This window comes from Vombatus ursinus, unplaced genomic scaffold (genome assembly GCF_900497805.2).
Source record: "Vombatus ursinus unplaced genomic scaffold, bare-nosed wombat genome assembly UNPS02014863.1, whole genome shotgun sequence".
Classification (NCBI taxonomy): domain Eukaryota; kingdom Metazoa; phylum Chordata; class Mammalia; order Diprotodontia; family Vombatidae; genus Vombatus; species Vombatus ursinus.
The window spans coordinates 39,616,678-39,634,107 of record NW_020954641.1 but is presented as its reverse complement, the minus strand read 5'-3'; the positions used below and the strand labels follow the sequence as shown (position 1 = coordinate 39,634,107).

The following is a 17,430-nucleotide window of genomic DNA, read 5'->3' as shown; positions in this document are numbered from 1 at the left end:
GAGGTCAAAGAGACAAAGAAAGTGTGTACTAAAACATTTATAGTAATACTATAGTAATATAATATAGAGTATATTATTATATCATATTATATCATAATATAATATAATGATAATAATTTATAGTGATGTAGTAGTAAAAATCTAGAAACAAAATGGGAACTCACCAATTAGGGCAATGGGAAGAGGAAGGGAAGGGAAGAAGCATTTATTAAGCACCTACTATGTGCCAAGGTGGCACAACTCTACTTCAAACTCTAATGCAGAGAGGGCAACTCCGATGGGCTAGCCACATTGTTCAAATGCCAAATGTACACTTGCCCAAAAGACTATTTTATGGAGAACTCACACAGGGCAAGTGTTCACATGGTGGTCAGAAGAAGCAATACAGGACACTCTCAAGGTCTCTCTTAAGAACTTTGGAATTGATTGTGTGACATGGGGGACACTGGCACTGGACTACCTATCTTGGCATGCCCTCATCAGAGAAGGTGCTATGCTCCATGAGCAAAGTAGAATTGAAGTAGCTCAAAAGAAATGCGAGATGTGCAAATTTAGAGAATCCACCCCAAATGTTCACGTAGATTATTTGTGCCTGACCTGTGGTAGAACATTCCAAGCTTGTATTGGTCTAATCAGCCGTAGTCGGATGTACTGTAACTTGACTCTAGCATAGTGATGTCATTTTGGTCCTTTTCAAGAACAAAGGATAACAACCAACCATGTGCCAAGCACTGTGTTATGAGCTTTACAAATATTATCTCACTTGATCACATTTGAATGGCTGAGCAAGTTATTTTATGTGACTATAACAGAATATTATTGTGCCATAACAAACATGAAAAACTCAAAGGAACGTGGGAAGACTTGTATAAACTAATGCAGAGCAAAATAAACAGAACCAGGGGAAATAAAATATAGACAATTACTGCAATAACTCAACTGAAAATGATGCTTAAAAGCATCTAAATGTAGATTAAAGGCAATGACCAATATTGGCTGCAGAGGCCAGTTGATGAAACACACTTCCCTATGCTCAGTATGAAATAAGTGGGGTTGGGGAGGGAAAGGGGACTACGGATTTGGAATGTTGCATATACTGACACATACGATTGTTGTTATCAGTTGGTTTTGCTTAAATATTTTTCTTTGTGACGAAGAAGAGTTCTAGAATGGTCAGATGGGAGGGGAGGAAGGGGAAGTATGACTATGATGTTTTAAAACAGGCAACAATAAAACTTTAAAAAATAAAGCTTCAGCCCTTCTGCTTCCTTCCTATGTGACCTTAGACAAGTCATTTAATAAATAGATAGCATTTATATAGCCCTTTTTAGGGTTTGCAAAGCACTTTACATACATGATTTCACTTATTCCTTACAACAACCCTATGAAGTAGATGCTATTATTATCTACATTTTTTGATGAAGAAACTGAGGCGAAGAGATGTTAAATTACTTGCCCAGAATCACACAGCTGGTAAGCATCTGAGGCAGGATTTGAATTCAGATCTTCCTGACTGACTCCCATGTCTAGCACTCTCTCCACTGTACCATCTGCTGTTGTTGAGTCATTTCAGTCATATCTGACTCTTCGTGATCCCACGTGGGGTTTTCAAGGTACTGAAGTGGTTTGCCTTTTCCTTCTCCAGCTCACTTGACAGATGAGGAATTGAGCCAAACAAGGTTAAGTGACTTGGCCAGGGTCACACAGCTAGTAAGTGTCTGAGGCCAGATTTGAACTCAAGTCTTACTAACTCCAGGCCCAGCACTTTATCCATTGTACCACCTAACTGTACCATCTAGCTCCTCCTAACCTCTCTGAAGCTCAATTTCCTTATTTGTAAAATGAGAATGTTGAATTAAATAACCCCTAAAGAATCACCTGGGCAGCTGGGTGGCACAGTGGATAGGGTGCCGAGCCTGAAGTCAGGAAGACTCATTTTCCTGAGTTCAAATCTGGCCTCAGACACTTCCTAGCTATGTGAACCTAAGCAAGTCACCTGTTTACCTTTGTTTCCTCATCTATAAAATGAGTGTGAGAAGAAAATGGCAAACCATTCCAAGATTTTTGCCAAGAAGACCCCAAGTGGGGTCAAGAAGAATTAGACATGACTGGAAACAACCCAACAACAAGAGGTACCACACAGCTTTAAATCCTATAATCCTACTTCACTTGGAAAATTTAGTACTTTATTTGTGGCTTGGTTTGAACACTGACCTAGTAACAATAAATAAGGGCAGGGTGGGAAAAAAAAAAAAAAGGTCTCCCTGCAGTCTGTCCATCCAAATTGAACCCTAATTCAATAGTCTAAATGTATTACCTACAGAGGCTGATATTTAAGCTGAAATTCTTAGCAAATAACATAAAGACAGCATGGAAGAGGCCTGTGTCTGAAGCCTAGAGTCTCCGAGGAAATCCACTCTATTTTCTAACAGATAAACATCATCCCTAATAGTGGGCTAGTTCCTCTTAAACACTGCATTCCAAAGCAAGGCTGACTTTTGGAGCCTTTTCCCCATGCCAGGCTGGCTCATACCCAGGCAGAGATGCTGACTCATCCTTCACAGAGATACCACCTTGTCATCCCACTGCGGGTATTATAACATCAATAATAAACATTTGCATTTAATGAATCACCATCGATAATGAAAGGGAAAATGCTGATCCCTTTTGCTGTGCAATGCAGATAGTATTGAAATTGCTTGGAAGAAAAAATGAATCCTATATGTGACTTTCTACAGATAAAGAAAAAAAGAGACTTTAGGCCTGATAATAATAATAATAATTCATATTTTTACAGGAGGGCACACATTTGTGCCCTTTAAGGTTTTCAGAGTATTCTTATCATAACCCCTCCAAACTGTTGGTGCAACCTTTTATTATTACCTCTTTTACAGATGAGGAAACTGAGGCTCTCTGGCTTTCCCACAGTCAAAAAGCTAGTTTCTCAGGCAGGATTTGAACCCCAATCTATGTCTAGCATGCTATCCATTACAATCATTCAACATTTAATAAGTATTAATTAAGTACTTACTGTGTGCCAAATTCTTACTCTCCATGAGTGTACATGACTCAGTAAAGACAGTTGCCCTCAGCAAATTGTTGGTTAGTTAACTAAGGCTCCGTTTTTTATTAGACAATGGAATTTCCTTTCTTACTCAAGGGCCAAATTTCTCAAGTACCATTCTCTCTAGGAGGCTTATGCAGCCTGGCATTAGTCCAGGGACACAGGCATTGATGGCATGTGAGCCTGAAAATGTACCTGGTGATTGGTCGGGTCTGCTCCTCCTCCAAGAGAGCTGGGGAAAATCTGGGTTGCCATGGGGTGTGGTCTGCACAAGTGACTTCAATTTGTCCTACCCTCTGAAAAGAAGTCCTTCTCAAAGGTGCCAGACTGATGAGAGGTAATCCAGATTACCTCTGGGTAACTGCATTATAACAATGTGTCATTCATTTAATCATCTGTGTTAAATGCCAGAAGCTTAGGCGTGTGCACCCAGGGAATTTTATTTTTAATTTTTTTAAGGAAAACATTCATTGACTGCACAATCACTAAGGATGTTATTTTTATTCATCAAACTAAAAAAACTAAAACTTAACTAAAGTTAAATCTTTAATAGACAGCTAAATTTTACTTGGGGGCAGCTAGGTAGCACGGTGAATAGAGCATCAGGCCTGGAATCAGGAAGACTCATCTTCCCAAGCTTAAATCTGGCCTCAGATATTTACTAGCTGCATGACCCTGGGCAAATCACTTCACCTTGTTTGCCTCAGTTTCCTCATCTATAAAATGAGTTGGAGAAAAAAATAGCAAACTACTCCAGTATCTTTGCCAAGAAAATCCCAAATGGGGTCATGAAGAATGGAACATAACTGGATAACAACGACAAATTTTCCTACAAATATAAATGGGTTTGCCTGGATGTACCTGTGTATATGTGTGTGACTGGGAGTGATACTAAGTTTAGATAAGATATATGCTCTCCTAGAGCATTCAATCTATTGTTGAAAAGACATATACATAGATAATTACAACTACCATGTATTTTCACAATGCTTTGCATGTTATCTCATTTGAACTATAATATAAAATAATACTAATAAGTGCATAAGAAAGGTTAAAAACAATGCATTATATAAATTACAAAGGGAAAAGTCATTACTGACTTAGAGGTAGGGTGTCAAGGAAGGGTTCCTAAAGGTGGCATTGGCCTCACCTCCAGTAATGCATGTGCTTACAACCTTTTTTTCCCTATATTTGAGATAGATTTAGGAGGTCTTTACCTGTCCTCCCAGTTGCTAGGGACTTCCCCTCTGAGGCTACCTTCCTTCCACTCTGCATTCATCTTAGATGTATTCATATGTATATATTGTCTCTCCTATTAGAATGCAAGCTCATTGAGAGCTAGACCATTTGCTTTTTTCTTTTTATCTTCCACACTTAGCAGTGCCTAGTATAGTAAGAACTTAATAAACACTTAATGATTTTCTAATTGATTTACACTGGTTTGTCCACACTACATCACCTGGGCATTTGCCTCCTACCTTTCTCTTCTCCAAACCGAATGGCTTATCCAAAGTTGAAAAAAAGAATTTTCTAGAGCATGGCTGAAGGTTTATGTCCCTACTCAAACACCAGTCCTGGTTGCTTCCCTATTCCCTATAAGAGAAAGTACAAACCTGACATTTAGGGCCCTCCACAATGTGTCTCTAGCCTCCATTTCCAGTAGTATTTCACATTCTTCTCCTCCCACCCTCTATAGTTCAGACAGACTGGACCACTAGCTCTTTGCCAAACTCATTCTCCCCTCACCTATCTCCATGTTTGCTCATAGACTGTCTCCCATGCCTGAAGCACACTTGCTTTTCAATTCTACCTGTTGAAGGTTATGTCCAACAGTAAGCCTCCCCGAGTTCCCAAATGAAGGATCTGGATTTCTTCTTTTCTCCTCATATTCCAACTTGTATCATATTCATTTGCATACGTGGCATATAACCCCCTCTCACTAGATTATAATCTTAAGGGTAAGGACTATGGTGTAACCCCAACTCCCTGAAGAATGCCTCAAAGACAGCAAGTGCTTAAAAAATTGCTGTTGAATTGGATTAAGTATGTAATCTATATTGGGATAAGAGCTAAGTGACCTATATGGAGTCTGTGGAGAAGACATTTGTTAAGTGCCTACTATGTGCAACACACTGCTAGGCTCTAGGGGAAGTTGCAAATGAATTAAAACATAGTCTTGACCCTCATGGAGATTACAGCTTCATGGAGGAAGGGGGAAGGAGACAGAGAGAGAGAGAGAGAGAGAGAGAGAGAGAGAGAGAGAAACAGAACACTGTAATACATTATATAATATGATATATGCATTAGAGAGTCCAAGCAACATGTTATGTGTGGTCTAAGAAGCAAGGTCATTGCTGAATAAAGGCATTGGTGAATGCTCTCTGAAGGAGGTAGTATTTGCCTCAGTTTTGCAGAATGGATAGGAATTGTCATTTGAAGACAGAATGGTGGCCATTCCACAGATGGGGAGCTGCAGGGGCAACGGTGCAGAGCTAAGAAATAGGGCAGAGTCTATTAGAGAGTGAAAAAAATCTTCAACTTTGGCTGCACCAGCATTGGGCTCTAACTGGTTTAATTGGCTACTTATATAAAGCCACTTTATATGAGACGTGGCCTGGTGAAGAAGGTAAAGACCCAGTCTTAGAATCAAGAAGTAGATTCAAGGTGTGTGACCTGGGAGAGTCACTTAAGCCCTCAATGCCCCAAGCAACTCCCTGATTATAAGTTACAGATGAATTGTTGATCTATATCAGTGAAGGAAGTTCTCCACAAAAAAAAAAAAAAAAAGAAATTCTCAGGTCCAGACCAAATGATGATGATGATGATGATGATGATAAAAAACACTACTATCATAGTATTAAGTACAGTATAGTATTATAGTATTAAGCTCCTTTGAGTACTAGGATGAAGCACCATGTGAATTCCACAGAGAAAATTTCCCTTTTTCATTATCAAAGATAGTAATGTAAGTAACATGTCCTAGTTTCCTACCCTAGCTAATCTTTAATCAGTTGATAAATTCCTATGATTATTTGCTATTTCGGAAGGTCCTTATTACATGGTGGGACCTTATTTATCAGCTAACAACATCAGCCATGCTGGTACACATTATGCTAAGCCCTGAGGTGGTTTCCAGGAATCTTAAGTCACTCCTGATCCTCATTTTAGCATAGTACAGAAAGCTCAGCTTACCTTACAGTCTATTTGGGCAATTATCCCATTGCCTCAGGGAAGTTAAAACCTGCCTCATCTCCATTCTTGGCAAAAATCAGTAAGTAAATTAGTTTTTTCCAGCCCTGGAACCCCAAAGAATGTCTGTTGTCATAATTCCTAAGATGACTCCTAAGTACATTCATCCCCATCCCTTCCCCAAATTCATTTCTCTTCTTGTCCCATTGGTCTATTTTCCAAGCTGACCAAGAGCTCCCACATGAGACATTTATTGGGAAAAGAAGCAAAGTATATTATATATACCAAATATCCATAGAATCACTTTTTGTAGCAGCAAAAAAGAAATGGTAGAAACAAAGTGAGTATCCATTAATTGGGGAAGGGATAAATACATTGCAGATTGTGGATGTAATGGAATACTATTGCACTGTAAGAAATGACAAATATGAGGAAATCAAAGAAACACAGGAAGACCTGTATGAACTGATACAGAGTAAAGTAAGAACCAGGGAAAAAAAGAATACACAATGGCAACAATGATGTAAATAAAACCAAAACAAAAAGGCAACTGAATTCAAAATAAATGCAATGACCAATATTAAATCCAGAGATCAGATGACTATGGATACCAAATCTGGCAGATATGGATGCAGTTGTATTGGCAAATTTTGCTGGACTATTTTTTTGTTGCTGTTGTTACAAAAGAAGGTTTAATGTGGAGGATGGCATAGGGAAAAATTTATAGGGAAAAAAATTATGATGTAAAAAACAGACATTAATAAAAAAAATTTAAGAACTTTTCAAAAAAGGAGAGATGAGACAGAGAAGAGCATGAAAAATATGGTTAACCCATTACTTTCTCTAATGGAAACTCAGTTAAAGGTACACAGTAAAAATACCTATGGAGCTGCCAAGATGCCACCCGTCTGAACTTTGAGCAGTCATGCAAGTACCCACGCACCACATTCCAGCCCTCCGCTAGCATAAGCAACATGTAAGTCCAAGCCATCCACAATGAGGGATGGCTTTGGGGGATGGCCGAATTTCAAAGCTATCCGAAATAGTGAGACATGCATGGTAAGATAGTGCTGGCCAAACTCACCAATGACCACAACCTTCTCCTGCTGAGGAAGAATGACAAAGATAAACCAAATGGGAAAATTAAGCAAATGAGAAGATTCCTGCACCACTAATTAATCATCAGTGACTCAGAGCTGGGGATGGGGTGATGGTGACAATGCAATGACAATATCATATTGCTGTTCCCACAGTCCCTAAAAGAAAGGTTCTTTTAACCACTTCTGCCCAGAGAACAGTGAATTAACATTTTTTTTTCCTTAAACCTAGACCAAGCCGCGTCTTGCTTACTACCCAGCTGTCCATAAGTTTCTAAACATTAGCTGCCTTGAACACTGACAGCCAGTGGTGTCTGCTTACAACTTTAATAGCAGTGACTTTCCTCTTCATTCATTCCCTTCCTTTCTCCCTCCCCCTCAATCTTCCAGATAGCACTCACCGACACAGGCACACAGACACCAAGCTCAAGACGCAGATAAAACTTTTTTTCCGCCTGCTGCCCAAGATAACCGGAACCTTACCTGCGGGAGCAGGAACTGGAGCTGTCCCTCTGTTGCTCCAATCAGTGGGGAAGGCAGGTTCACTCAGTTGCTGTTTTCCTTTTCGCCTGGGGTCGAGTGCTGCTGCTGCTGCTGCTGCTGCTATTTACGCTGCTTCAGGCGTCTGCCTCCTCAGAAGCCCTTTCCTGGCTTCAGAAACCTCTGAGTTATTGCAGCTCCTTGTGGGGAAAGGTGGCGAGCTATGGCATGCACATCAGGTTGCTGGAATTCCTCCAGCCACTGCCACAGAGCAAGCTACTGGTCCCAGAACTCTGTGTGGGAAAAGAGAGGCAGGGTGAGGATTCAGCTGAACTCCCTGGGTCTCTAGCTCTCTCTGGCTCTTGTTTATCACTGGGCAAACAATTCCCCCCAGACAACCCTTCCCCCATGCACACACACACACACACACACACACACACACACACACTCAGAGCAATTCCCCCCCTAGACAACCCTTCCCACACATATACACAATGAGCAATTCCAGACAATTCTTTCTCATGCACACTACACACACACACACACACACACACACACACACATACCCCACTACATTTAAGAAAACTTGACTGAGAACAGAGATGTGAAATAATTCTAGACTTTCATCTGACAGACTTCGAAACCAACGAAGTGAAGCAATGGGCCAAGGGGACTGAGGGACAGGCAGTCACCAGGCACCAGTGGTGCCTGCTCCCACAAGGGTTTTTGTTTTTTGTTTTTTTGTAACGTGGTTTGTCTTAGGGCAGATGGCCCAGCTGAATGGACCACTGGCCTCAGCTGAACAGCCTCCTGTTTATTTTGAGGCTTTGGTCACCAAGGAAACAGCAGGTCATAGCTCAGAAAAGCTTCTCTGAAATCGGCAAATCACAGGATGAAAGAGAACTAGCTGTTCTCTTTTCCCTTTCAGATCTATCATCTGGTCAGAGTGCATGTGTGTGTAGGTATCCATCCGTCTGTCTGTCTGTCTGTTTGTCTACTTTTGTTACTAAACCTCGAGGGAATGGGGGTAATATTAAGCAAATAGCAACTCCCCAGATCAGGGTCAGGAAGAGATGGGGTCAGGTCTGAGAGCACATTTCAATCATCCCTTACCTGAATGGACAAGTAAATTATCACAGATAACCTAGGTTTGGCCAATGGAGAGCATGTCAGAAAAAAGCCTCTCCATTGAGCGCCTACAAGGCAGTATTCGCCTTGCTAGAGTCCACCTGAATAGAAGGCCATGTGTGGGAGGCTGTCTGTACCAGAATAAACCATTGACAGGAAGGTGAGAGGAGAGACCATGATGAAAGACACTGGTTGAGGAGGTAGTCTTGGAAAGGCTAAATGGAAATGTGGTTAGCAGTCTTCTGTAATTAGGGAGGTTCTCTCCTCCTCAGAGAAATCTAAGGCCTGCTGTGTGTATCTTTTATTTGTTTTGGCCTGTTAGTTATTCTCTGCATACAACACACCATCTTCCATTCCTATGCCTTCGAATAAGTGATTCTCCCATGTCTGGAACACACTCTTTCCTCCCCTCTGACTTGAAGAATCCTTAGCTTTCTTCAAAGTGAAGCTTAAATACCAGCTCTTCCTACAGGAGGCCTTTTAAAGAGCTATCATTTTCCTCCAATCAATAGCATTCTCTTTCCCCTTTGGATAAGACTTAGCATTTCCTTACTAGGGAGCATGTTGTATCCCCCAGGAGAATGTAAATTCCTTGAGGGCAGGGATTATTTTATATTTTGGTCTTTCTTTGTCCATTGCCTCACAGGCATAGTGATTTCGTACATAGTAGGGGCTTAATGTATCCAATTATAGGACTGCATGTGCTCTCCCAGCCAGCTACCTTGGTTTCTGATTCATTTAAGTTATAGACTGACCTGTCAGAACTAGAAAACATTCCCATCCCACCCCTGACTCATGTGGGCAGCTGTCAGGACCAGAGTGGCTTTTGGGAGAAACTTATTATCCTGTATGAAGGAAAATCAGAATTCCTCATGGATGCAGAGAGAAACTACCTTTCTGAATCTAAGAAGGCTCAGAGTCTCTTTTATTAGCACTGGGAGGCTCAAAAATTCTAGGCTAAGTAAGTAGCATCAGCTTCACCTGAAAAGGCATTCCATCATAATGGAGCCAGGTTTTATCAAATGGAACTCTCGTTCAGTAGCCACTTTTACACATCACAAGATCATTTGGAAAATGAGTGGGTTGAACCGGATGATAATGGATAATAATTACCCTAGGCGATGTATGCCCATCTGATTCATCTCAGAGAGATGGCATTGTTTTTGTTTAATTTTCTTGTGCTCTGATTTTTAGTATCCCATATGAGGTAGGAACTCTAATAATATTTAATAAAATAATAAAATACTTGAGTTCAAAGATACCTTAGAAATAATCCAACCCTTTTTATTGCTAAGGAAAGGTAAAAACTCCTTTTTACCACTAAGGAAAGCTGAGGCCCAGGCAAGTGAAGAAACTTGCCCAGGGTCACATAGCTATCGTGTAATATAGAGTCAGAATAGAAACTCCTATTTTCTTATTTCCCAGCTTTTGTTTTTTAACCATGATAACGTTGCCTGACCATCCTGGATAAGAATTTTGTCGTTCAATTGTTTCAGTTGTGTCCAACTCTTCATGCCCCCATTTGGGTTTTCTTGGCAAAGATACTGGAGCGATTTGCCATTTCCTTCTCTAGCTCATTTTACAGATGAGGGAACTGAGGCAAACAGGGTGAAGTGACTTCCCCAAGGTCACATAGTCAGTAAGTATCTGAGGCCAGATTCAAACTCAGAAAGGTGAGTTTTCCTGATTCCAGACCTGGCACTCTATTCATTTCACCACCTAGCAGTTGAAAAAAAGACATAAAGACAGAATGCTACTATGAATTCAGTAAGGCTTTGCAATTAATAGTAAGGGAGTAAAAGGAGGGAAAAGGAACAAGCATTTATTAAGTGCCTGCTAGGTGCCCTGGCACTGTGCTAAGAGCTTGACAAATATTATCTCATTTGATCCTCACAACTCTGGGAGGTAGATGCTATTATTATCCATATTTTACAGTTGAGGAAACTGAGGCAAACAGAGATTAAATGATTTTCCCTGGGTCACACAGCTAGGAAGTGTCTGAGGCCAGATTTGAACTCAGGAAGTCTTCCTGACTCCAGGCCTGGCCCTCCATCCATTGTGCCACCTAGCTGCCTGATAATAGAGTTTACTACATCGTTTTTGTTATTTTTTTTATGTTTAATGTGCCACAAAAGGCAGCATGGCATAGGAGAAAGAAATTCAGTCTTGGATCCAGGAAGACCTGTGTCCAGGTCCTGCCTTTGATCCCTACAGGCTGTCACTTCCCTTCCCTTCTCAGCACCTCAAGCAACTAATACGCTATAAGTTATAGAGAAGGTGCTGACCTGCTTTGGCACAGGGAGTGTGCCCATCCGGGTGCTTCCTGTATCAACGAAATCATAAAGGTATGTGGTTATATTAGCTAGAACCCAATACAGAAACGTAGACATTGGTCAAGCCAATATGAAGGAGATAGGATTCCTGTTCATATGATCGGTATTCACAAGTGTTAGTTTATGAACTGGCTTCAAACTGCAGTGAGTGCCCAGCTGATAAAATTATAGATTTACAGCTGAAAGGGACCTTGGAAGTCCAACCCACTCATTTTACAAATGAGAAAAGTGAAGTCAAAGAAGTAAGTGATTTACCCAAGGTCACCTAGGTCGTCAGCAACACAGGTGGTGATCAAACTCCGATCTGGTAACTCCAAAGTTCAGCACTCTTTTGTGATATATTATGTGGTTCATCAAAATATTAAGTATAGGATGATCAGTGAGTCACTGAGAAAAAAAAAAAATGGTTTCACTTTGATGTTCATTACACTCCATTTTTGTTTCAGTCAGATCCATGTATTTATTTTTTAAATGACGGATAATGAAAGAAGTGCCCTCCTGAGTGATGCATGAATCCATTAAGTAACCAAAATCAGGATGAAAATGATCCTCTGACATCTCACTCTATAGTATTCACTATAGAGAAGAATTTGATTCATTCTAGGATCAGAGGTGGGAAACCTGTGTGTGCCTTCTAGGTCCTTTTGACTAAGTCCAAGTTTGGGGTGGGGTTTTGTTTTGTTGTTTGCTTTTTGACTAGGCAATGGGGATTAAGTGACTTGCCCAGGGTCACACAGCTAGTAAGTGTCAAGTGTCTGAGGTCAGATTTGAACTCAGGTCTTCCTGACTCCAAGGCCAGAGCTCTATCCACTGCACCACCTAGCTGCCCCGACTGAGTCCAAGTTTTACAGAACAAATCCTTTTATTAAGGGGATTCAGTCAAAGGGCTGCACTTGAAGACCTAGAGGGCCACCTAGAGGGCCTCGAGGCTGCAGGATCCCCACCCCTGTTCTAGGTTCATCTGTGACAAGCAGATAGGACTTCAAGAAATATCAAAAATGGCCTCTTTCATAAAGCTAGCATGTATCCCTAAGAGAGTGTTATGGTGAAACCTCAGTAGACCAAGGCTTGCAATTAACTGCTTTTTAAGCATCTGGTCTAAAAAATACCAAAGATGCTATTTGGACCACAGAAACTCCAGATTTCCTCAGAGTGCATCCAGACCTGGAGGACATCAGCAGTGATTAAGAATTGAGTTTTCCCCTAATGATCCTTAAGGAAATCAGAGGAGGAGAGAAAAGGACATATTTGGGGGAAAAACAAAAAGCCTTCATTTCTTCCCTCATTCTGGGAAAATGCTTGGCTGAGGAGCATCCAGAGTTCCTCTTACAGAAAATGACTCTGGAGATATTCTGCCAGAATCTTGAGAAAGGTGGAAGGAAAGCTCTGTTTTGAGTTGCTCTGTGGTCAGTGCATCTGAAAACCAGTTATAGAAATATCCCTTTCTCTCTGAACCATCATGAAAAAGCTAAGCACTGGGTTGCGTTGAGCTTAATAGGGAAATCTTTTTCATTTCCCTTTCATCCACAAATCCTCCCATTACTCCATTGCTTTTCCCTTTCTTCAGTCCTCTCTTTTTGTCCTGGGCATCCTAAGTTTAACCTGGCTTCTGGTCCTTGACTCCAGAGACTGACTTTTTTACACTTGCCTTAAATTTTTCCTTTCTGTCGACATGTAAACAACTAACTGGGAATGCAAACCAGACACCCTGCATTTTCTTAATAAAATAATTTGGGCTTATTCTGGTGCAACACATTTACATGCACATTAGACAGACCTTTAATTTCATCTTCAAGTTCCCACGAGCCACACAGGCAAACAAATCCCAGACAGACGAATTAGTCAAAATGAAAAACCAGGTGCTTGGTCCCTTCTCAAAGAATCTACCTTGCATAGGTTATTTATACATAGATTCATATAAAGCATTAACTGAAGAGAAAATGATGATATTCTAAAAACCAGCCACATGACTAAGAGGGGTGGATAGTCCCTGAGGATAATGTATACCACCCTAAGATGATGTGACAGCTGTGAAAATAATATTATCAGCTATCTATTTGCCTACTGCAAGACAAATTGTTATTGGCTCAGAATGCTATGACTCCCTGGTAGCTTGTAAACTTGGACAAATACACAAATCTTCAGGGTCAAAGGATCATAGATGTAAAGCTGGAATATCCTGTAGAGGTCAGCTGGTCAAGGAGATGTTGACATTCATCATATCTATCCATAGCACAAGAAGTAGAAATGAGAATTTTAGGAATACCTCAACAAAGATGTTTTGATGAGAATGAGCAAATATTGCTAAAAATCTTTAACTTCTATACCTCAAGATTTTGGTTTTGTCTTCTTTAATCCAAATGAGTGGGAGTTGCAGAGAGACAGGGTTAGATTTGACTTAAGGAGAAATATTCTAATAATTAGAGCTGTCCAAAAGCACGATGGCCTACCTGGGGAGGCCTACCTACCTCACTGAAGATCTTCGTGCAGAAGCTGAATGACCACTTGTTGGACATGTTGTTGTAGAAGGGATTTTTGTTCAGGTAGGGGTTAGACTAGATGGCCTCTGAGCTTCCTTTCAGCTCTGAGATCCCATGATTCTGTAAACCTTTAAGACCAGAATCTGGTCACTTTCCCAACCCTGCAAACCACTCTATGAGGGAGGGTTACCAGCTTTGGTCCTACCTCAGGCAACAGGGGCAAAGACACTGTGGACACCTCTGTGATGACAGCCAGCAAACCCAGAGCCCCATCACGAATGACGTATGTGGCCAATGGCGCCTGAGGCCCATCTCTAAGCAATGCTTGAGAAAAGACCACCTTAGTTATTAGCAAACAAACAAACAGACAGACAGACAGATTTCCATTGGTAGGGGATCCTCCCATGGAAGATGCTCTCTGCACACATTTTGCTACTTCTGCATAGGGCGATGTTCCTGGGGCAGTGGTTGTACCCAACTTCAGAGAAGCTCTAGGATATTTCCTGCCTGACCAAGGATGAGTGACCACCTTGTGGAGGCTGTTGGGAATGCAGTTCTCAGATGAGACTAAGGAAAATCATCTCAGGAATTTCAAAGTTTTCTTTTCCTTTAAGACCCATAATTTGAGCTGTTTGTTTTGTATAATCAGGAAGAGGAAACATTAGTGGTGAGCTCTGGATGAGTAAATAATGAATGGAAAGGGGAATGAAGCTTCATAGAAACCTAGAAAGGTAAGGACTTTTAATAACTCATCTAATCCGACCTCCCTAAACCACTCAGGGCAAATGTCTGCCAATAAATCAAAAAGCATTTGTTGACTGTCTACCCCAATGTTAGGTAAGAATGCTGAGAGGAACAAAGATACCATGAGCCCCCACACTTATAATCTCCCTGGGAGAAAGTACTAACAGACATGAAATTATAAGAAAGCAACTAAGTGTCCAGCTACATGGTCTTACTATTAGGGCAGTAGGAGTTCAGAAAAGACAGAGGACACTGTGGGCTGGAGCAGATTTAGAAGGCTTAATAGTGGGATTAAGTCTAGGTCCTATGGGTAAGACATGGATGGGACTAAGGGACTGGGAAGAGCACTTGGCATACATGGAAATGGAGGGTGACATGAAGAATAGAAAAAGCATGATCAGGGAGGTAGGAATGAGAGGGATGGGTGGGAGAGACTGAGCAGATCTGCCAGTACTTTTTTGTTTTAAATTTTGTTCCGTCCCATGACTTCATCAGTGTAGGGAACTCCCTCCACAGAAGTAAATGGGCTTCTGTTTGTACTTTTTAATCTCTGAGAGCAGTCTGGGGCATGCAGGGCTTACGTGATTTGCCCCTATGGTTACTAGCCTGTGTGAATAGTAGGACTTGAACCACGGTCCTCCTGGCTAGAAGGCCAGGCCTCTCTATCTACTGTGCCACACTGCTTTCATTGTTCTATGATGCCTCTCTTTGGTTGTTTTTCATAATTTTGAGATTTTCAGGGATGAAAATTCAAAAATTTCTTATAATGACCTGTAAACTGATTATACCTCTCCTTCGTATGGTGTGAAGTGGGGAAGTGGGGGAAGAGGAAGGTGTTCTGGGACAATTCTAGATGACAAAGTAAAGTTAGACACAGGACTACAAGTACCCTGTACCCATTAGGATTTTGACAACCAATAGTCAACATGGAAATCACTTGTCCAAGGCTTAAATGGAAGTCCTGCTCAAGAGGAACCAACTGAGGGGTTATCTAATAAAATGAGCCCTTGAATAGAATCCCAGCTAGTGGAGGGTTTAATGGACTCCCAAAGTGAATTGTTCTATTTTCTACATCAGAGCTAGAACCACTTTCCCTCCATTTGAGAAAAAGAGCAACGTGCTACAGTGAAAGAATGTTGAACATAAGATCAAGAGGGAGTTGGATTCAAATCCTGTCTCTTTCACTTACTAGCTTTGTGACCTTAAGTAATCTATTTAACTTCTTTAAATGGGACTAAGAGCTATAGTACTTTAACTCATAGGTTTGTTGTGAAGTTCAAATGAGATCATAAAATCGAAGATGTGGAGCTGGGAAAGACTTCGGCTGCCATGTAGTCCAGCCCTCTCATTTTACAAATAAGGGACCTGACACTCACAGGGGTTAAGTGAACATGTCTAAGATCTCACAGGTAGTAAGCCTCAAAGGTTAGATTTGAACATAGTCCTTTATTTCCAGAGAAAATCCCAATGTATGTGCAATGCTTTTTAAACCTTCAAGTGCCATGTAAATGTCAGCTATTATTATTTTTAAAAATAAAAAATTGAAACCATAACAACAAGAAAGGGATCCACATAGAAGCCTGGGCTAGTCCACATGTTAAGAGGCACAAACACATACGAAACCATGGCTATGCAGAAATGTGTTTCTCTGCCATGTCTGCAAATCCCTCCCACAGCTTACCGAGCAATTCTCCCCAATGGCTGGGCTTTCTTGCTCCTTTCTCAGCCAAAGGAAGACATCTTTAGAGCTGATAAAAAGAAATATAGTTTACAGGCCATGCAGGTGGGAGGTGGGGGAGGGGAGGTTCCATATATCCATTCACCCTCTTTTGTCCAGACACTAAGGAGACAAATGGCAGCATTTTATTTATTCCTCATTTCCTGCAGGGCTTTTTAAGAGCAGGCACTATCTCCCCTGTAATGGGATTGAGCTTAATGATTTCCTCGGAAATGGCTTCTCCTGTATAAGCAAAGGTAATTCAATTGGCAGGAAGAACCTCCCCCTTCAGGAATCATAGCTCTTAGATACAGGCCCTCCTGAGAGCAGATGAATCCCAGGATGCTAGAATCAAAAGGCCAAGGGCTTTCACTGTCTGTCGCATGCCATCTGCCCAGGATTATGTACAATTTTAATAGAATGGGAGAAAAGGGGCTGGCTGGTCACAAGCACAAGGATCAAGGAGGGAGAGGAAAAGGGTGGCTTTTGAAATCCTTTACATTCCTCTCAGCTGGGAAAGGAACTGGTGAAAGGCTGGGCTCCAAGAATCCTCGCTCCTCAGGGGGTCATACACTCACCTCCTTCCTCTGGCTCTGACGGACTTTCAGGGTCCACTTCTGTATCAGGCACTGAGCAACCAGAAGCAGGGCCTCTAAGCTGCAGTAGGAAGGGAGTCACCACTCGCAATTGGGAGGAGGGATTTCCCTTAAATCAAGAGAGTCTCTCTCAGCCTCCTGAGGTCAGAGACTGAATGGTCCATTTGCCCTCTCTCACACAGGTTCTCTCTCTAGCTGTAAATAGGACTCAGGAGGAAAAACACTCAGAGCCCCCAGGAGGAATGCTGAATGTAATACCACACCCAGTTCCAATATCTGATGGAGTTCCTGGGTGGGGGGGCCGGTCCAGCGGATGATGGGAGCTGAGCTAATTGTAAAGGCCACAGTGGTAAGGCCCTGACAAAGTGTGGATGACGTCAGGGAGCCCACTGAGGACACTGAAGGACAAGCACTTGGGTATTTGTTTTTCCCCTTCATGTGATCTTATTTTTGGAGTAGACAGAAGAGCTATTTGGGGGCTGGAAATCAGCCAGATGAAAAGACAAGCATCTCATGAGGACTGCCTCCCTTCTCTCTGCATTATTTCAGGTTCCCTGCCTGGAAAGCCTCCACTCTAGTCCTCTCTGTTGCCTAGTTGTGAC

The 17,430-nt window shown here is 41.6% G+C and overlaps 1 protein-coding gene across 9 annotated transcripts in view; it reads right to left on the bottom strand.

The window, feature by feature from the left end:
- Positions 1–17,030, bottom strand: part of FGF1 (fibroblast growth factor 1) — a 157,143-nt gene extending 140,113 nt beyond the window's left edge. For 4 of the 9 annotated variants that reach the window (XM_027842018.1, XM_027842017.1, XM_027842012.1 and 1 more), the window contains exons 1-4: positions 16,811–17,030; positions 16,197–16,263; positions 11,547–11,678; positions 7,834–8,123 (exon numbers count right to left, since the gene is read on the bottom strand). The gene's annotated coding sequence lies outside the window, so the exon portion shown is untranslated. The other 5 variants (XM_027842013.1, XM_027842015.1, XM_027842016.1 and 2 more) reach the window with 5 other exon arrangements.
- Positions 17,031–17,430: the final 400 nt, after the last annotated feature.